This window comes from Anser anser (genome assembly GCF_964211835.1).
Source record: "Anser anser genome assembly, chromosome: 8".
NCBI lineage: Eukaryota > Metazoa > Chordata > Aves > Anseriformes > Anatidae > Anser > Anser anser.
In genome coordinates, this window is record NC_139728.1 from 2,107,552 (window position 1) to 2,129,983 (window position 22,432).

The 22,432-nt window shown below is 35.7% G+C and overlaps 1 protein-coding gene and 1 long non-coding RNA gene across 8 annotated transcripts in view; both read right to left on the reverse strand.

Moving 5' to 3' along the window:
• DPYD (dihydropyrimidine dehydrogenase) overlaps positions 1–22,432 on the reverse strand; it is a 355,784-nt gene that overhangs the window by 139,251 nt on the left and 194,101 nt on the right. The window lies entirely within an intron of this gene.
• On the reverse strand, positions 713–12,747 carry LOC310903304. The gene is made up of 2 exons (XR_014587448.1): positions 12,104–12,747; positions 713–12,025 (listed from the first exon to the last, which is right to left on the reverse strand). It is a non-coding gene; the product is annotated as an uncharacterized lncRNA (long non-coding RNA).

Here is a 22,432-nt window from a genome sequence, read left to right on the forward strand (position 1 = left end):
TTCTGTGACTCAGCTGTCTAGCCAGACTGTGTCTAGTATCACCCCTTCTGGAGTTTTAACCATCTACAAAAGGCAAATGAAACCTGAAGCAACAATGCCACTTCATACAGCACTGTTCCTATACATCCTTTATGAGTTGTTCTTCACTTTCTCTCCTCCATCAGAGCTGTGAGACATGTGACATTTCCATAGGGTTCTTTTTTTCTGAGACCCAGAACAGGGACTTGCTCTCCTGAATGTCTCCATAGCTCAGAATTTCTCAAGCTGAGCTTGTCTGACTCCTTCTAGCAGAAAGCTAAACAACTGCAAGCACCTCCACAAATTGCACCCATTCCATCAGGTACAACCATGCAGATTAACAGAGCTCACTAACTTCCACAAAGACCTTATCAGCTAGTGTAGGATTTTTATGACATATTGCTAGACCTACTGGTTCATGGAGCGGGGCAGGTAAATTTGTTTATGATTTCTGCCAATGGAGTTTAGATGTGGCAGCAGGCACCCTGCAGCACGCAAACCACCATGCTGTGCTGTTTTCCAGGTTATGTTGCACACAATGTCACCTGTTGAATTTCTAACACTTGTATTAACCATTTTAATTTACTTTGGACAGGGAACTGGCCAGAATTTACGCTTTCAGTACAAGTGCAAAACCTCAGCAAAGTCACTTCCTCACCCTCTCCTCCTCTTTCCCTCAGTGAATATTGGAGCATTTTTCTTTTTTATTTTTTTAGAAACCCTGAAACTACCTTGACAGAAAACTAATCTCAGAACATCCCACCATGCAGAAACTGCTCTAATCTCTCCACCACCAGATATGAGAAATTTAGTACTGTACAGACACCTCCTTTTATTTTTTTATTGCTTTTGTGAGTAAAGACTAGACCTAGCCCTCTCTTTCCTCTTCATTGCTTTGCTTCTCCTCAAGACAGACAGGATATAATGATAAAATGACATAAAATAATTATTTTTCAAGTTCCTTCATCAAAATAAGAACTGTATTAAAAATCTATTATTTCCTCAGCCTTCTACAATCATTCACATTGGCAATTTAAACCATGAGAGTACTGATCTCTCCACTAGTACAGAACAGATCTTGAAAAAGAAAGGTGCTGTTATTTATAAGTTACGCTTCATTCATCTTTTACTTACAAGATCTAATATGCTATAGAGGGAAAAGGTTACTTTAAAAAGTATTCCTGTCTTTTGATGGCTGTTTATCATGTGCTTGCAAAATAGAGTTAATTTGACTGGCCATTTTTTGTTTTTCTCTAAAGATGAAAGCACCCAAATACCAAAAGTCAGGAGTACAGAGTGCTTATAAATCTTCCTTAATATTCTACTCTATTTCTAGACTGAATAAGCTGAGTTATGCAAACTATTAAAAAAAAAATAGACCATTACCTCATAAAAGTTTTTACAACATTAAACTATCCCATTTGTGTTTATTAAGCCAATTTAACATTACAGCTCCAGCAAGCAAGCAAGCTTTCCAAATCAATAAGTTAGCACAGAAGAGTGCAGCCCCATAAGAGAAAAAGCACGCGTCAGGATTTTGGAGAAAAACTGCTGAAGCACTCACATTGTGTGGACAAATGACAACTGGTTAGAGATTTAGTTACCATGTATTTCACATTTTTTGTATACCGTCTCATTAGTGAGTTAAGATATAACCATAAGAATGCATGAGAAACTTCTAAATTTACACGTTTAACTTAATTCCTACCTAAGCTTTTACCACTGCTGCTTGCTCAGCACACCACCCTTCTTACTAATACAATTTTCAGACAGTAGGCCATCACAACCAATAACTTACGATCAAGATAGCAAACGCCAAAGCTTTTAAGATAATCTTCCTACATCAGAGTATAAGAGAAGTAGTGTGTATTCTTCTCACCTTAGATCTATCTTGGGACAATCCCACCCCCACTGGAAGTCAAGTAAGAATCATCTGCTGCCCTTGCTTAAAACAACAGCAACCCCCCAAAGCTTTTGAAATTCATATGTAATAGTTTGACTAGAAGCCTTAACTTTACAACCTCAGGTTCCCTAAAAAGTAATAAATCAGATTGAAATACAAAACAAAAGCAATACAATTATGAGTGAAATAAATAAATAAATAAATAAAAACCAAACACCTGGAAGTGTATGTTTAATGTTTATGCCAAATGTACAAATATATATTTTCGAGTTGAGATATATATTTTACAAGAAAATGCTGTTTTGAATATTTCTTTACAATTACTTTCTTTTGAGCAGTTGTGCAAAAAGTACTTTCCATTATGCAAATCCATAATACTTTGAAATTAACATTTAACTAACATTTAAAATAAAATTTCATATTTTTCTTATTTTTGACATATTTGCTTGTGGCTTTTAGATGTTATAATGTAAAGACATTTGTACTATAATTACAAAAGATCATTTTTAAAGTGTATTATGTCCTACAGCACTTTGCCTTGACAAACAATTACTAGATATCACATTCAACAGAGTACAAAAAAGCAATCTTTATCACAAGGTTAAAATCAGTCTTCGAACAAAAGATGCTTTCAAAGCAAATCCAAATTCTCATCAGCTTTATAGCAATTTCTTTGGGAGAAACAGAGAAATGAGGGAGGGAGAGAAGAGAAAGAAAAAAACCTGAAGGACATTTGAAAAATTTCTTGCTAATGTTCAATGTGAGCATACATTTTATCAGTTTTCTGATAAAGGTGTAAGCAGTAGGACATGATTAAATTTATGCTGTCAAATTATACTGTGGTCAAAAACTACAACCATAGAAGAAGAGAGAACTCTTCTTCACAGCTCTTGAGTGAAAGTTGTATCTGTATTCGGCCACTCACTTTTGTATCTGTTTTATTTTTTTTTTTCAGTGTGATTTTCAGATCTCTGTGTTTTGATATAGGAAACTACCTAATCAATGAGCGGTTGCTTTAGCTGACTGATGAGAAAAACATTCAGTAATTGTCTCAATACATTTATTAATTTTTAAATGAGGACACAAAAAACACGGTTAAACTACCAGACTTCTGTGAGAAAGAAATCTGAAGCAGATTTCTCTCTCTCTCTTTTTTTTTTTTTTTTAGAAACAAATATCACTTCTTAAATATCACTTCTTGCCCACTGTTTGGAAACACATAGCATACAAGCTGTAGCAGAAGGGGGAAAAAAAAAAGGAAAACAATCTTCATTTGACAAAGAAAAATAGAAATAAAAGAATGGAAAGTATGGCACAAAGCACAAAATAAGAACATCTAGTAGTAAGGTCTTTAGAAATTTTCTATCCACATCTTTTTGACTGATGAAGCAATTTCCCTAAAAAATCAAAATTTTCCTTGGCACAAATACTAGTTTGTCTGGAAGCTTTTTAGTTTTCCTTTAATTAAACAACCAGAGTTTTCACAATGCAGCATTTTCTTTTGAACTGCACTCTGCACCTCCCTGCAGATAACCCCATGAAAAGCATTCACTGATGAAGAAGTCAGCAGCAGATGGTCAACCCTGCTATTGCAAAAAAAAAAAAAAATATCAAAATGCACCACTGCCTTTGGAACCTGAAGTAACCACAGCTCCAGGAATACGCCTGCAACTATTTATTGTACAATAAGGACTGGCTTGGGATGTACTAAGAAACCAGATCTTTGAGAAATCATTGCTTCAGTCTATGAAGTGAGACAATTCGTAAACAGCTCACAAATCCCATTCAAGATCAGACTGGAAAATATGGACGTTGAATCACCAAATATTTCTGAATTAGAAAATTTACTTAATCAAAGCCAGGCCTCCATTTCAGCATAGATCTCATTTAGGATAATTGAGAAAAGAGTTTGAGAGCTATAGAAGATATTGTTAGTTGTATACAGAGCAAAATAACCAATTTGACCAATTAGTCAACTGAGTATGGCTCAGGAGAGCAGACAAAGTTAGCTCAAGGCAGAGCTACTTTTTTTGCACCATTTGCTGATTAGCCACATGCCCCGATCTTGACATGTATGGCTACACGGCTGCACTTTGTCCCAGCAGACTGGAGACGCATGAACACAAACATTAAGCTTTTCTGATTTAAAGTGTTATCAACATTCACTGCCGTGGGTCTCTTCTGCTGTTCATAGTCTCTATTACCCATCATTTCACTAGAAGTTACCCTTACCTTATCATTACCTCTCCTCAGAAACTTCCTCTGAGCCTTTTACACTTGCAAGTTGACAATCTTACCATATTATCACCACATTCATTATTTAATAATGGCCCCTAACCTTTGTTTAACAAAAATCCTCCAAAATTGCCTTCTCTTGCAGCTGCCACCATTCAAAATAACCAAATGTCATATTTTATTAAACGTAACTAATTGCATGCTAGCCATTCTCATTAATATTGGTGTCATCCGGGTGACAAAACTGGTGGAAAATATAAGTCTTTGAAAACCTATTTCAAACAAACGGAGATGCTTGAGACTATTTACAATTAAACAAAATGCTATAACATGGCAGCACAGATAATTGCAGAGGTACTAGGATAGGATGTCTTGAAACTCCGTAAAAACTCAGTCTTACTCTTCTACAAGTTATATCTTTGCTGTCAACGGAGTATTATTTGTATAGCTTGGTTAAAGTACCTGATGAGATTTATTGAAAAACTTAAATTCTAAAACTGTAACTCACATTCTCTAAAATATTGATATTTCTGGAAAATAACCCAGAGCAGATGCTCAAAAGTGATCAACAGGACAAGACTGGATTCTATTATTCTGCTGCATCCAAAGCATTGCAATGCTAATTATTTGGGTGGGACATAATTAAATAAAATAGGAACACCAATAACTGCATAGACTACAGTTTTTAATCTGTATCCTAAAGTGAAATTTCTGTTGTTTTCAAGGAGCTCTGTGCATTCACAAAGTTTGAAAATTAATGCATATTAATTACAATACTCTAGTCCAGTTTACAATGCTGACCACTGGGATTCATTCTAGACAATTATTGAACGGTCCCATGAAATGGGAAGAAAAAGTCTGTTTGAAAAGCATGTAAGAAAATCATGCAGGAACCAACATAGGTCAATAAAAAGACACAGGAAAAAAGAAGAAAGAATTCCATGATATGTTTGCAGCAGCAGGGTTGGAAGAATCACCAGAGGAGCTATGCTTACAAGAATATAAATTAATTTTCTTCTTGTACTTTAGGAGGAGGCCAGAATAACATCCTTTTTCATACATCAGACTGTTAGTATTAGGGAAAACAACTTAATATTGTTTAAACAATGTCTGATGTTGTTTTCCCTAATATTGTTTTGTACTTGCTAAACAAAACACCATAAGGCAGTAGGGCAACATCACCAGGCTGCAAGTTCCTAAAGGGATGAGCTACAAAACAAGACAACTAATGCCACACAATGAGATTTTCTAGCTAAAAAAAAAATAAAATAAAAAAAAATGAAAATGGGAAAATCTCAGGTAGCCTCATAATTAAAAAAAAAAAATTTCCTTGACAGACACAACAAACAATGAGAAAAGCAATTCTTTAAAGTACACATCTGAGATTTTGCACTTAACGTATAGACATAAATTAGACAAACAAAAAATCTACCACAGGAATTCTGATGTCTGCTAGTTAAGCATACAACTTCACTCTTGAAAAAACAAGGAGGTGACTATCTATTTAAGAGAATATACATGAATTAAACAACGCTCCTGTCAACAACTCTGGACACCTGTACCAAGCTCACTTATTGCCTAATTAAATGTTAACATGTCCAGATCCAGTCTGTGATATAATTTTAATTACTGTTTTCTCATAGGGAAGCCATATAATCAATGTATTCATAACTGTTCCTAGAGGCTGTTTTGTAAAGCTCCATTAGTAAATTGTGAACCATCGCTAAAATATTTTCTTCAAGACTGCTATAAGTAAATCAAGACTATTATATTCTCCTAGGAGGAGGGGAATAAATGATTCCCTTTGAGGATAGAAAAATATGATTTCTTCAATAATAGAGAAAAAAAATCTTTTACATACAATACTATTTAGAGAGTTGTTAAAATTGTTGCACAAAGAATCAACATTGGGGAGTTAAAGAACATTAGAGTTATATTTAAATTTATGTATAGTCCAAAATATTTTTATTGCTGGATTAAGTAATTAAGAGGAGAATCACGTTACTCCCTTGAAGCATGTATTTAAATTATCTTCTGAGGATGAATTGCAAGTATCAAGGTAAGTCTTGAACATACCTGCAGCATTTTCTTTTTCCATTAGGATTAAGAATGCTTAAATACTATAAGCATTGATTAGCATCTGTGTTATTTAGGGGTTAGAAATTCAAGGAAATTATACCAATTATATTTGAAAAGGTATTTAAGTAGCTAGTATTATAATTTTCAAAGTATCAGTTCTTCAGGTGGCACTAAATAATTTCAAGTTGCAGAAAAAAGTGCACAGGGAAAGTAGGAGGGTTTCAGTATCTAGGAGAATAATTTGTTTTACTTCTGTATGATAATCTATCCATAATGCTTCTACTTTGGTACCACAAGCTCCTTAAATGTTAACTGTTTCATCTTTTCATGATGCAAATCTTTCATCTTTTCCTATGCAAAAGTTTGGTTGAAGCCAAATGGTCTTTTACCTGAGAAGGAATTGCAAGCCTGTGCCATTTGCCATTCTCATAGCCTGATTATAGGTAGAACTGGATACTTAACACAACTGTGCATAAAAACAAAGTATTAACCACTATGAGTGTTAATCCACTTACTTTAACACCTTGTAAAGATTCAAATACATTTTAATTCAGAGCTACGTTTTAGATCAGATCTTTACAATAGATTTTGAATTTGTTAGAAGCCTTATCTACCTTAAAATTCACAAAATAAAACTAGTATTCTCCTCTTTGTATTGGCTACAACAATGGGGGGATACATAAGATTGCTGCATGTAAACTTGGAATTTATTTTCATAGACATGAAATAGTTGAAATAGTATCAGAATAGTTTTAAACTAAATAAAGAACGAACTCTGCTACCATGTTAAAATATATGAGGATGCAGCACAGCTCTGGTCAGAAAGCTGAGGCTGAACTTGTGGCATCAGGTATACAGTCCTGGGAGGGGCTTTGGGCTGCCTTCAGGAAGGGCAGAGCCAGCACAGCCACATCTGCCAGTGGTCTCTGAGGGCACTGCACATCCATCCAGCAGTCGTCCTAAGAGGCACCACACAGGCTCCATAATCTGGAGTGATAGCTTTTTCCTCTCAAGAGCCTCAAAATAGGGATTTCCAATCTGTTGGGCTGAGTCTAAGTTTCCAGACAGAGCTCTTAATAAATAAATAAACAGTGTTTGCAAGTGTTGTAACTTTTCTGACAGAGAGGAACCCATGTAGACAAGTGCTGAAATGCACATCGAATTTGTATGCCAAAGAATGCTGCCTCATTCCCATCTGCCTGCGGTGGATACAGAGAACCAAGTCTCAGCTCTGGTTTTTCTCCACTTTCACCTGAAGTTTTCATAGCAGTAGGTTACTCATTGTCTATTACTTTTTTATTATTATTATTTTATTTTATTTTTATTTATTATTTTTTGTCAGGAAAAAAAAGACATTCTATTGGCTTTTAAAACTCAGCCCTGTGGGACATAAAACACAAATTTAATAATGCAAAAAAAGCAAAGTTCATTAAAATATTCTTGTAAGAACTGTAAGTACCCATGCTGCATGGCAATTCCTAGCAAGAGGATTCTCCAGTTTACCGCTGAGAAAAAAAAATTATTCTGAGCTGGCCACGTTCTTTCTCATTACAGGCATAATAGGCACAAAACCCCAGCACTCTGAAGAGTCATTGCTCTGGTCTGTCAGTTAAGTAAATATGCTCATTGGAGGATCTAGCAGGCATAAACAGAGAGGGTAGACGTGAAGTCCATTCCCCTTGAAATCCATAGGAAGGTGGTTATTTGAGACTACAATTGAGTTAGGGTTTCATTTTGGTAATTTGTGGTAAATGTTCCTATTATTGCTGCCACAGAAGTGTCAGAAACTGTATGACAGCTGTGTCTCCACCTCTGGTGCTAGTGATGGCAGAGCCAGCTCAGATAGGCTACAAAGGGGTTGTGCATGCTCAAGTCTGAAATATGAGGGATAGATCTGTCCTGAGCTACAGAGGATGGCCTGACCTGCAGAATCCCCATTTATTCCATTAGAATATTGATTTAAAACTGGGAGAATGATCTAAAAACCTTCTGATGCTAAACATAAAAAACTCCTTCACAAAGTTCTTTGAAGAGAAATATGCTTTTTCCCCACAGAAAAATTCTTGATCATGGATAATTGTATTAGTGATAAATAGGACATAAGGAATCTCTTCCTTTTTTTTTTTTTTTTTTTTTGTATCACAGAACTATGGGGTTTAATGCTTTGCTCCTGACCAAGTTTCCGTAAGGACCAACAAGAGCTCCATATTGTAGAGAACTAGCGTTTCTCCCTATATCCAAACAACATTGATGTTTGCTTCTTTGACCAAATTTGTATTCCCAGTTATGGAGATTAAAATACACAGTAGAGCCAATGCTCACTTTTGTACAAAACAGCAAAGTATATATGCAGGTATGGACTGCAAACTTCTGTTTTTGGAGGCAGTAGGAAGCTTTACATCTTTGCTTGTCTTAGACAACCATCCCCTAGCTGACACATTGGCTTATGCAGCCAGTACAGAGCAGGGCAGGGCAGGCTTCTTTGCTGTATGTCTAAGGGAAGCAGGGATAAGACTATTTCATGCACACAGTAATACAGCAGAAGCTTTAATCCTTGTGGTATTTAAAGAACATTTTGTAAACTACAATGCACTATCACAAGAATATCAACAAACTTTGGAGAAAATTCTTAACTACAGTCACAGAAACTAGTTATTGTAGGTGGTAAGCCAATTGGGCATTATATAAGCTCTTTATGCCACACATCTTTTCATGACTTATCTTCATGTATTTGAATTTTATATAAATATATATGCACTATATATATACATATTTGCAAAATAAGTTGCATAATTTTGAATTTGCATAATTCATACTTCAATGAAACATCCTTTTATTTTGATACTCTTTAACCCACTGCTTCTTTAAGGAGAAAAAACTGTCTGCTTTAAATCTGAATCATCTCATTATTTTATGATACTTAGCATCACCAGTCATAACAGCACTTCTTAACCAGGTCCATTCCTGCAATTAATTTCATTTCCACAATTCCCATGAACTCCTGTATGCAATGAAATATGGCTTGATTGCCAAATCTGAACCTTATTACAGTAATTCAATTTTTACATTTTTTTTTCCTGTGAACAAAAGGATGCCGAGAATGGCTAACTTCCTACCCGTTGCACATATACAACTGTCATCGACCCAGCCCTTTGTCAAAGCATTCATGTATAAATATGAGCGCTGCTTGTACTGCAGTTCTTTAAAATATACTTTTTTCTCACTGCAGCCATTCAGCTCTGTAGTAACATAATGCTCTTGGTTTGTAAAAATATATGCATATACTTTTTATTTACACATGTTGCATTCAGTACCACAAACTCACCTAATTTTAATTATCCATCATTACCTAGCTATACAGATAACAGAGGTTCCCCCCATCTAAATTGTGAATACTAGCATTTCAAAAGATGTTTTCTTTTTTAAGTGAAGATAAGTTACCGCATTAAAAATAAATGAGCTATTTTTGTCAGTTGATTGGACACTGAGTACACATAATAAATCACCAAGAGCATTGTATGCTAGTCTACGTGCTAACCTTGAGCTGCAGTTTATCTATTGCCTGCAATTCAGAAGACAATAAGATGTTTTACCCAATCAGCTGATCAGCTGAAGGAACTCAAAAGACTGAAATGGCTTTGAAATACACAGGCTTTTAGATATCAAATTACCTCTGGAACCCTCTACCCAGAAGTAACTCTAACAAAACCCATTTGAAATACAGCTTCAATATTCAAAAAAATCAATAATTTAAACCACAGGTTGAACATTTTTACTGCTTCCACTGCAGACTGTCGTTTTTTGAAATGAAAATGCTAATGGCACCAAAGGGGAAAGCTCCAGCCAGAAGAGAAACATGTGTGCAGGCATGGATTGGCTAGAAATGCTGGTTTGCCTTCCCTGCCCCCAATAACGTTTACAAAAGATCTCTTAAAACCACCAACTCTCATTTCTATCATTTTGAAAAAAAGAGTGTTTCTTCCTTGCATTTAATGAGAGTTTAGCTATATCAACACACTTCACTGTAAACACGGATGCTGAATGCAAACACTACATCCTCGTCCTCGATCATGCTACTAAGACACATTGTTTTGGAACAGACTCTAGCGTCATGATTTTCAATTGCAGCTAGCACATTGTGAGCTCTTGTACAGACAGTAAAACAGGAAAGTGAGTGATGGCATGTTCCAACATCTACATCATAAATGGGGACACAGTCCAATACATCCTGCAAAAATCAAGTATGGGTGATCAACTGCCAGTAATAAAAGATCATTTTAGAGCAGAAATGGCTAGCTGACAAGAGCCTTCTTAAAAGATAAGGAAAACATACAAGGAAAAGGCATGGTGGGAATGTGAACCCTTGGACGCAATTGAAGAAAGCCACACATGGAGGATATCTGACACAGAAGCAAACCTCACCTCTGCATAAATTTGACTGTCAGACAGATTCTTAGCAGAGTTTGAAATTTGTTGGTCTCTTCATATAGGAACTGCTGTCTTTTGTTAATTTAGGCCTCCCCCCCAATTAAATCCTTGCAGACTATGGCAATTTTTTTGTTTTTTAAATCATATTAAAGGAGGAATGCAAGAAGTGCGTGTGGGGAAAAACAATGAAAAATACATCACAAGACAGCTTATGTATCTATAGGTAGGCAACTGCCAACATACACTAAGAACAAGTTTTGTTATGGTAGCAAAGCATTATTTGTAGTACTTAAGACGTGTATAAGAAGTTGCAAGATTGATGGGTCTTTGGTTTATAGTTTTAATACTTTATCCTCACAATATGTTCTTATTCTCCCCTTCATATACTTTTAGTGTTCTCCAACCATAGAGTTAGAATGGAAAAGAAAACATAAATGATATTATGAGGGTAAAGGTGCTCAAGTGAAGAAAACTATGTATTTGGATACATACAGTTTTATTGCAAAGTGAAGATTAAGTTTGCATTTCAAGGTTAAACTTTCTGTTTCTAGAAAAAAAATATATTACATTGCTTTTTGAATTTGCTAGTTGATAGGTTTGTTCAATTTTAGTCCAAGAGAAATGCAGATTTTTAGCTTGGAATAAGAAATTACAAAAGTATAACCATTATAAAAATGTGACACTCAAAAACTTGTGCTCCAAAACTTCTGACATAGACTCCAATATTCTGCTATCCCTGAAGGCACAACTTTACCCTGGATATCAAAGAAAAAAACAAACAAACAAAACACCAAAAATATAAGCAGAGAAATTCATCTGAGTTAAAATAAAATAGAATATAGGAAAATAAGCAAATACTTTTTATGTGCTCAATATCTGCATTATCTTCATGCGAAACCACCCAACCCAGGCAGCCCCAGCAGTCTTTAATATACATCTCTTACACAACAGTGGCAAGCAACTGACCCTCTGAGAATAATGGTCCTGGCAGCAACATCAACTTAAACAGAGTAATAAAGAAGAGCAGGAACTGAAAACTCAGTATTCACCCTTTCCTCAATTTTTGCATAGTGAAGGAGGAAAAAAAAAAAAAAATTCCTCAAGTTTGTGCTGAAGTTACCAGACAGGCTGCTGTTACCTCGGGACAAGAGCTCCCAGCAGAGGCGCCAACAGCACTCAGATGAACTGCATCTCCTTCCCTTCTGTCCCAGCGTACGGGGACAGACAGTACGGGCAGGGAGCATTGCTAATTCCCCAGTGAGGCACTTTGTGGCATCCAAGGCATGAAGTTTGTCACCACCAAAAATATTTGGATAGGTTTAAGATGTAGTCCCATATAGCAAGCACTGGCAGTAGGTTAATCTTGAAATACAAAGCACAGATACTGTTAGCAAGGCCTGCATTCAGAAAATAAAAGGCGTGTAGTCTTCTGGCTCTTACCTGCTGCTGCAGAAACAGCCTGGAATAGAACTACATCCCTCAGCTGGAAGGACTGATAATTCTCTTGCCGTAGCCCCTGGATATTTCCTCTAACGATCCCAGCATTACTCCTATCTTGTCTGGACTGACTTTTGCTCAGCAAGCTCTCAGCCATGCCCCAGTCTCCCACAAACAGTGAATAATGCAATCAACTGCTCAAGCAAAATCAGCTGAGAGTTATAAAGCTGAGTTTCAACATATTGAAAACACTTAAATCAATGACACTTCGCTAAACCTTTTCTATGGCTTAATATACACATTAAATAAAAGGGAGGTGAGCAGGAGCTCCCCTGAACCACATGTGGTGAGAACCATCACCGGCCATACACTGGAACACAACACCAACAGCTCACACACAACAGGCTCCTCTGACCCCATTGCTTAAGCACTAGGTTTTAAAACAGACAATGAAGATGCTTTGGGAAAGACTGTAGTCAGGGAATAATTGCTTACAGGTACTTGGGAAATGTTTCCAGTTTTGATCAAGTCCACAGTAAGATACAGATATATAATAAGGTGCAGCTACAACTGCATTTGAAAACATTAGTAATTTAAAAAAAATGATTTCTCAAAAAGTTGGTAATTGCTATTTAAGAACACCATTATTGCCACATAATTTTTGTTATAGATTATGATGTTGTAACAGGACTTTACATATATACATTTACTATGTGTTCACAATACTATGTATTCACTATGTGAATTACTTGATGTATCTTTCTTTCTCTATGTTTGTGCAATTTATTAAACTGGAGATCATACTATTATGTGCCAGAAATTCTTTTGGAAGAATGCAAGAAGGTAACAATTATACTCTGAACTCCTTTGTCTTCAGAGAATAAAATGTATTAGCAATGTATCCATTTGTTGTCCCATGACAGAAAACAAAAGCAAGTGTGATGGTTGCACTGTGTGCTTTCAGTTCCCACAGTTGGCTGCAGAAGTGAGCTTTGTTCCTGAACGTGCTGCCAGAGACAAAAAGAATAGTTTCTCTAATACTTTTAAGGAAAAATCCTTAAAAAGTAGTAAGGCAAAATGAACTGAGGAGACCTGTTTTTGCACATGTGCAGATGGATATGGAAATACATACACGTAACTATCAAATACAAATATAAAAAATGTTTTATTCGAAGGAAAATTATATATATATATATAGCCTCCATGGATACTAATGAATTAAATCAATGAATTACATTTGTTTTACTTTATGCAAAAATTCACAGAATTGGATGCAGAGGAATTGCAGCATTCTGGTCTGTGCAAATATACACAGAGGAGTAGCATTGCAAGTATCGTTATAATCCTCCCAGAGAAGGTTTAAGGCCCTGTAGCTTGCCTTCACTGTTTGGAGTCCCATGTCTGATGACTGGCACAGTGAGAAAGCACTCAGTGTACCATGATTTTGCTTAGCTATTTTTGAAGGAAAAATCATAAGCAAAACCTCACAACCTAAAGGGTGCTACATAAAGGCACAATTAACTGTGCATGTGCAGGGAAGTAGAAGCACCAAGACCATGGGATAAAAATGGCTTAGTTAATTCAAAGAAAGCATGATTTACACCCTCAAATTTTGTGGGTTTTGTTTTTAAGATTCTATTTGTATGGGAGAAGACATGATAAATTTAAAAGTAAATCTAAAGATCAACTGTTTAACCATCAATCCAGATTTTGAATTCACTTTGTCTTCTTTTTTGTTCCAGAAGGAGGAAGGCACCATGTCTGAACTAAAAATTGCACATGTTAAAATGTAAAAAGATGGGGACCTATGAAACAATATCTAATTTCCGTGATTGAAAGTGGACATTAAGCTTTACTTTGCTCAAGTGACATCAAAGCATACTTAAATAAATAAATATACATACAGACCTTTAAACCTTTTTAGATTAAATTTATTACATAGAAAAGAGCTATTTTTTTCCTCAGATTTGTTGATACTTAGCTCAAATTAAATCTCTGAATTATGTAAAGACCCAATCTTGTACTGTACCATGCTCCTGATTCTGTGGGAAGCTTGCATTTGTAATTATCTTTAAGGTAGTGCATGTACCAAGTTACTTTACCAAATTATAAATTTAAATCTCAGCAAATTGACACTTCTGAGTTGGTGTCTGCACTCCTCTACTGTCCAGGTTCTCATTGTTTAATACTCTCAACTGTTTCCATGGTCTTTGGGTCAGAACCTGGAATCCAGAAACTTTTATTAATTGTATTATATTTATGCATAGCTCATACACATTTAATTGAGAGCACCACTATGACCTGTTCATACTCTGTCACAGCTAGGGATGGATACAAAGCCTAATGAGGATTCAGAATATCATAGACAATGGTTATGGTGGTTGGTGAGCATCCTTATTAACAGACATACTTTTTCAACATACAAATAGAGTATCCCAGGAAACAATATCATTTTGTGACTCCACTGAACAAATTACAATGCAATGATCATTGCCCTGGTCAAATTGTGCAGCTTGGTGAAATTCTCTACACATTAATTTTGGCATTCTGTGTTCATTAGCCAAAATTTTGAAGGAAAGCATCTTAAGTCTAAATTCTGCCTAAAACACGAGAAGAATATCTGCCACTGCTTTTCAAACATTACATGCTTAAACTGTATTTTATTTACACCTTCCAGTAGCTTTCAGCTAAATTCCTCATTGAGCCCACTGCCACGTAGCTGGAGAAGGCTAACAAACCCCTCAGTGCTTACATGACAACCTTTGTGCAAATGCATCCTTATTCTGTCATCTACTGGCAGCGTGCTTTCCAGTCCTGTTCTCTGCCAGTCCTTACCAGTTTGCCAATTACACAAGCTGCTTCCCAGACTTCAGACGAAAATTCCACAAGACTGCTGTGCGAGCGTACCCTAATTAACCATCAGCTTAATTAGACAATTTACTGTGTAATTAGCAGGCAATTAGTCAACACCTCTCAGATCTTATTGACTGCTGTGACAGCCTTCCTTACTCCACACATTCCAGTACGCTACCACGACCATGATCCCAGCGCCATCCTGTACAACAGCAACGCTTCCAAAGGAGGGAAAATCATATTACATAACAAGAGGGAGAAAAATCAATAGATAGCCTGTTCATTTATTGAACTGACGTCTAGCCAAGACTTTGGTTTTTATAGCAATAGCAGGTCAGCTGCTAATGAAAAACCAGCTGGCTACAACATTACTTTATGTCATTTTCATTTATAATGTTTCAGTGATTTTGTTTGAAAACACTTAGATTCCACTGAATTATCAAACAAGTCAGTCAAGAAGAAGTTAAAGTAATAACGTGTAAACTTACTTTATGCATATGGTTTATGCACATGGTAGAAAACACCGAAAAGGTACTGCTAGCTGCTTTTGGTAGCTATAACTAGCATTATAATTCACTGTTTCATAGTCCAAATTGTACCAGGAAAGTTAGAGAAAAGCAGATTAGCTTTAGGTTTAAAAAGTCAATATTCAAAAATAATTTAATTGCATAAACGTAATTCAGTAATAATATATGTATATATTAAGTAGTATAAAATCCCTCATATGAATCTGACACTTATAATACACAATGAGAAAATGTACATACTATCATAATACATATATTAAGAGAATATTAAAGATGTGCTCTCCTTTTTCTGTAGACCAAAAACTGGATTTTTCAATTAGCTGTGACAGTAGCATTTTGGATAATTCTTGGAGTAATAATTCCAAAGTTCATGGGATGGAGACATTTGTCTCCTGATGCAATTACCTCTAGAATACATATTCACAAAAATCCTACACTTTCTTACTGAAGGATGAAGTCTGCTAAAAGCACAATCTCTATTGTAGTGAAAGATTTGGACAATTATAAAATCTCAAATAATGATAAGAAGTGTTATTTACAATACACGGACATATATATTTACATTAGTAATGAGTATTTTAACATAAGAAACTCTCATGTTTTTTAAACATATGGGACTTCATTCTGCTTTTACAACAATGCCAGTCATTAGTAAATACAATTATATCACTATGAGATTTAAAAAGCAGCTCTTTGCTTTCTTAACTTCTTGTGTGGGCAAATCAGATGTTAAACAGAGCCCTATAAGTTTCATTTACCAACTGGGAAATTACTGACCTGAGATAACCTGAGCTTTTAGGAGAAGCATGGTGCTTCACATAAGAGCTACTCTGGTATAACCAAAAATCACTTGAAAAATGATTAAGCAAAAACCCTGTAAAAATCCATGTGTGGAAATATACGCTAGATTAGAGATATATCATTTCAGCTTACGTCTGCAAACTTTTTAACATAAGCGCCAGAACATAAATGTTTGACATTGATTTTAGAGTGTCCACATTGAGTCAATTTGGGACCATATTTCTGTGGACACGTTCAAAGGCTGTATGGGATGCTTCAGCCCTCTTTTCCCAGGTGGAGATGAGGGAAAAGTGTCCGTCCAACAGCCAGTCTGCACCATGTGCACAGCTGACCAAAAAGCAACTAGCTGGTGCCCAGGGGGAGAAGGCATGGTGCTAGAAGCATGCCTTCCTCTATAAACCTGCAGCCCATTATTTTTAGTGAGCAGGGGTGGAGTCCCAAAGCTTCACCTAGATTCCTGCAGAAGCCAACGTTTGGCCACTGCTATCTACTTCACGTACAGATTCTGAATATAGACCTCAGCAAAGATGCTGGACTATAAACTGGAGCAACTGAAGTGTAAAGATAACTTTTTCCTCGTTCTCCTTCAGTACCTTAGGACACCTATCAAAGTCATTACATTCTGATGATTTTATCATAATGCAAATGTTGAAATGAGGAAGATAAACCACTGAAACATGCATTTGGACAAATAGGGATGGGGGTAAGGGTGGAGGGGGACACTCAATGACTTGATAAAAAAAATGGGAGAGAAACTTCTGAATTCTGTAATAACAAAATAAAAATTTTAGTTCTTTCCTGAAAGTCTCTGGATATCTCTTACTGTGTATCATAACAATTTCACTACCCACACCCCACAGAAATAAGTTTAGGTCATTTATGAGAAGGAAAGTCTAAAGTGTTAAATACAGCCTTATGCTGTGAATGTCTTGGAAAGGCATTTTTAAAATAGAATCATGATGAAAAAATATAACACAATTTTTCTAAGAAATTATTGAATAGATTAATAACACTAAAGAAGGTTTTATGCAGTCTGTTGTTTTGAAGAAAGCAAAACACTAAAAATAGGCTGCAACAAATCTGAACTGAGAATGAAACTTAAGTGTAAAAAATCTAAATTTCAGAATTACACTTGGCAATTTCTAGCTTACATTGAATCTGCCTTTTTAGCTGAATTCCTTTCAGACACAAAATTACTGGAGGTAGCACCAAGATTACTAACAATCTTCCAAGGACTTACGAAACAACTACAGAAGATCACGTCTGAATGATATTTGACACAAGTACATCGCGTACATGCTTTTCAGAATCTTGTTTACTCAAGATGTGATATTCAAAAATGTTGAGTACTTCAGATACAGCCATCAGGAGCTACAGATTCTTAGCAGTTTTGAAAAATCATGAGTGTGTGCTCTTTGTCTCTCTCTCTCTTTTGTTAAATATTTGCATATATTTTAAGAAGGAAGTAAACAAAACAATAGTAGCAAAGAACTGAGCAGCCTCTTCAACATAAAAATAAGTACCATTGAGACTTTTAGCCAACTGTCATATTTGCATCCATTCTGTTTGATAAGCTAGTAGTTGGACTATTATTACAAAGGACATCTCTTAAGTACTGGTCCAGTTCCCAGATGCAACATATTATGACTCCTACTCTTGGTAGATATTTTTATAGAAAGGCTTATGAAACAAAATACTTAGTATTACAATCTTTACACTCTTCTAAACTTCACTGAAACTGCTTCTCAGTTGTGCCACTTTAACTGCACAAAATGTTTCATTAAAATTCTGGTTTATAACAAGTTTTTATTCACCACCTGCCCAAAGCTCAAGGTTAATCCTCAAATTTAGATTATGTTGGTCCATTGTTGCTGCACTGTTTTAAAACATTAGTTCAAAATGAACACGAAATAAAAAATAAAGGATCTCTAAATACTCTGTAAAAAAGCCAAGTAGACAAATGGAAAATGAATCCTTAGATAAATACATGTGAGGAACCTGTAGCCTACCAAGAACCAGTTTTGACATGTAACTAATTTTACCTTTGATGGCCAGATTCGTGTACAGCTTTAAGGAAGCTATGTCATTGCTGGCTTAGAGGCTCTATGGAATTTATGAAATGAGCTCAAGATGCATAAGACAATTTTACAGCCAAGCTCTCTCTGCTCCATGAGGGTGAATGGAAGGAAAAGTGAAAATATGGAAAGTGGCTTGCTGATCTGTTCGTAGAAATCTCTCCTGTAGCACGAATAAGTTCTGCTGACACACAGTTCACACACCTGTGTGACAGATCCCTCCTTCCCTTCCACTGCTGAGTTGTCAGATTGTGTTCCCCACCTTGGGATAACAGACTTCACCAAGGGAGACTGTGCTGTGGCTCTCATTGAAGAAGAAATGGAGCATTTCTGCCATATTTAATGCTACAGGAAGAGTGCAACTAGACATTTGTTCAGAGGCTTATCTTTTTTTTCTTCAAAGTAATACATTACAAATGCCATTTGTTCAGATTCACAGCATGATTTTTTCCTTTTTGTACTCAGATAACACATTTTATATATAAAAATATTCAAATAAAACACAATGTTGTAGTTACAGCACTTAAAAAAATAATTACACTCAATTACATTTCTCTGGTCTTTTACATCATCTGTTAAACTATTAGTTTTATGTGGTGATCTAAAAAAAAAAAAAAGTAAATATTGGGAAACAACCAAGCTGATATTTCTTATTAACATTTTTTTCAGAAATATAGAAGACAATAATTTACATTAAGAACACATAAGAATGTTAAGACCATTAATAATCATTTTAACATTTGTAAAAACAATAAATAATTCAACTTACAGAGCTTTGTATGCAAAGGAATCCTGTAAAATGCCCACTTTTCTGTTCAAATAATGTAGTTAATAAAAGTTGTCTGATGTTATTTAGTAGAAAGGCAAACAGTCCTTTTTATATTTGACATTAACAATCTGATCATTTGTCTCCCCAAAGAAAGCTCATACAGCTTTCATACAGACCACACAATAAAGAATAGTAATATTTCTGTTTACTGAGATATCAACTGGCATTTCGTCGCAAGTCAATGGTCTATCTTTGCTACAGCATACTAGACCACAATCTGGCACCTACAAATGTCAAGAGTATAAAAAAAATTATAGGATAGAAATCAAAAGCATGTTCTAAATTCCTAAAAAATGAAACAAAGTTCACCTAAACATATTTGCTGCAGAAATCAGTACAATATTCAGCTGTCAATCTCAAAAAACAATGAGGGAGCAATGCTGTCAGTAGGACAGGATAATAACATTTCAAGCAGATGTTCAGGCAGGGCTCTAATTCTCACTGAACTCCCCTGGTAAGCATTTAATTTCTTTATCATATGCAAGCTAGGCAAATTGTACTTCATCAAAACTGTATTGTGAAATATTAATATTTCATATTATAGCAAAACTCCATAGAATAACCTTTGTCATATTAAGAACATCAGAATTTCAAATGTCATGGTTCTGCATTTTAATGCATCTTAAATAGCTTTTTGGCTTGGCACCATAAATTATAACTAGTTTAATCTAAATTACTGTGCTGTAATATCATACAAAAATATACATTTTGTAATACAGATTCACTTCTGTGAAATACTAATGTTATGGAAAACAATGCATCATTGTACTATGATTTTTTTTTCTTTACCACTTCAATTATAAAGTGAGGTGTACATAGTGCAAATGTACAGAGACAACTAGTTAGTGGCAGAATCTGTATATTATAATAGCAGCACACAGAAGTGCCATATATACACCAGGTAAACTAATGAATTCTCTACCAGCAATTGTGTTCATTTAGAAATGGTTCTGAAAACATATTGTAAAATTTACTTCAGTGAATTTTATAAACATATAATATGACTAGAAAGTTTTCTCTGCTATGGATTCATTCAAATATAATCTAGTTTTAATTGTAGCTTTGTTTTTAAAATCATCCATGCAACTTTCTTCATACACAATGAAAAAAAACATTAAAGATTAAAAATGAAGTTAGTCTGCATGTTGATTTCTGCCGGTTCTCATAATAAAGGCAACTGCTTCCACATTATTGAAAGCGACAGCATCACAAATCAATGCATGTCACAACAGAATAAAGACAGATGTATCTGATTAATCAGAATTAAATTTTAGAAGCGAAGGAAGCATCTAAAAATCAAAGCAAATATTTCTGCTATCCCAGTTGTTTTTCCTCTTTCTAAGCAGCCCATACAATGCAATGAGAGAACAATAAAGCCAGAATTGAGATGATGGAGCCCCAGTTTCTGATATAAGCTCACTGTGGTGGTGGATATGTATAGAGAAAAGGCATGCAAACTTCATATAACCTCTGGCTTATTTTGGTACTATGTTTATACAAACTTTCTGATTACAGTTTTTAATGTAAATTTTATGTACTAAACAGTACTCAGCAATAAATTTGAAGTAAATAAACCAGCTCAGAATAACAATTCTACTAAAAACTCCCACTCTTTGTTACTTGTTTAATTAATACAGGATTTTTCATTCTGCAGGTAGTTTTCTGTTCTTCTAAGTTCTAAAAGAGGTAATGATTGAAATTCATTTCTTTGCGGACTCCATGATATGCAGCTCTCCCATTTCCCTTCAATAGCTCACCAAGAGAATGTACAAATAATAGTTTGCAGCACAGTTATCTGAATAAGACAGAAACACTATTTGAACCAACAGAGCAATGAGCTGTTGATTCTGCAGTGAAAGAGTGAAGTCGTGAGTGTAGGAGAAGGTGTGTGTAACAGGGCTTTTTTATTCTGTTACCATTTTTCTTGCCTCATGATAGTCCATTTTAAAAGCAGCTATTCTCATTTCTGGAAAAAAATCAAATCTACTTGATACTAATGCAGTTATGCATACATGTTTGGTTTTGTAAATACAAAATACCCTCCCTCTTCACAGATACCTATAAACATATACAGGTACAGTAACCTGTATTTAATATTTGTATTATACTACAATATCCACTACCTTCTAAAATATTTACAGTGCTATATACTTAAAGGCATATCTATTCTGAAGGAATTTCATCTATTTCTCATTAGCTTTTTTTTTTTTTTTTTTTTTAAACCTTTCAACAATAGTAGAGCAGTATGCAAGAACAAACATTTGCTGAATCACTCAGAGTTGAAATCCTCACCCTACAAACAGAAAACCCTACACAGGTTGTCATGAAGGCAATTATGCAGCAAAGTACGTGGGTGTTTGAAAAGGGAGCGAGCATGGCACGAAACAGTTAGTGCTATGCTAACTCCCTCTGTAGCAACATGTGATGCTTTCAAGGTGAGGTCAAGACAGATGAGGGCTGGGAAAACTGGGGGAGTAAATTATGGTCCAGGGGCTACAATTGCACAAGTGCTATCCAACAATTTGCTTGTACAAGAACACATAGCCTCTCATGGGCTGCAGGGATCCCTAGCCTAGCATTTTACAGGAGTTTTTTGTGCTAGACAGTGAAAGAGGGAAAAGGAGTGGAAGTTCATAGGAAATGAATGCTCTGTCTTATAAGAATCACAGCTCTCCAACCTGAGTCCTTTTATCTCTGTCCTTGGATCTCCTGCAATGCTTTATCTGTCTTTTTTTTTCTCTGTTCTTATTCCATCACACTGCAGTTAACGCATGGAAATCTGTAGACAGGCTGTATGTGCTTTCCATTTGCTAAACATCACTCATATTTACCCTGCATCAACCACTTTACCTCAAGTGCCAAAGGATGCCAAAGGTCAATAGGGAAGTCAACCTCTAGTCAACCTCTCTGGCCAACCTCTTTTCTGTGGTTTGTGGGGACAGGACAAGGGGTAATGGCCACAAGATGGAGCACAGGAAGTTTTGCACCAACATGTGAAAGAACTTCACAGTGAGGGTGACGGAGCACTGGACCAGGCTGCCCAGGGAGGTTGTGGGGTCTCCTTCTCTGGAGATATTCAAGGCCCATCTGGACACCTACCTGGGCAGCCTGCTCTGAGGAACCTGCTTTGGCAGGGGGGTTGGACCCGATGATCTTTTGAGGTCCCTTCCAACCCCTACAATTCTGTGATTCTGTGAAGTCACTGGTTTCCGTGCCACTGACAGAGCATGGTGGTGAGTTCAGTGAC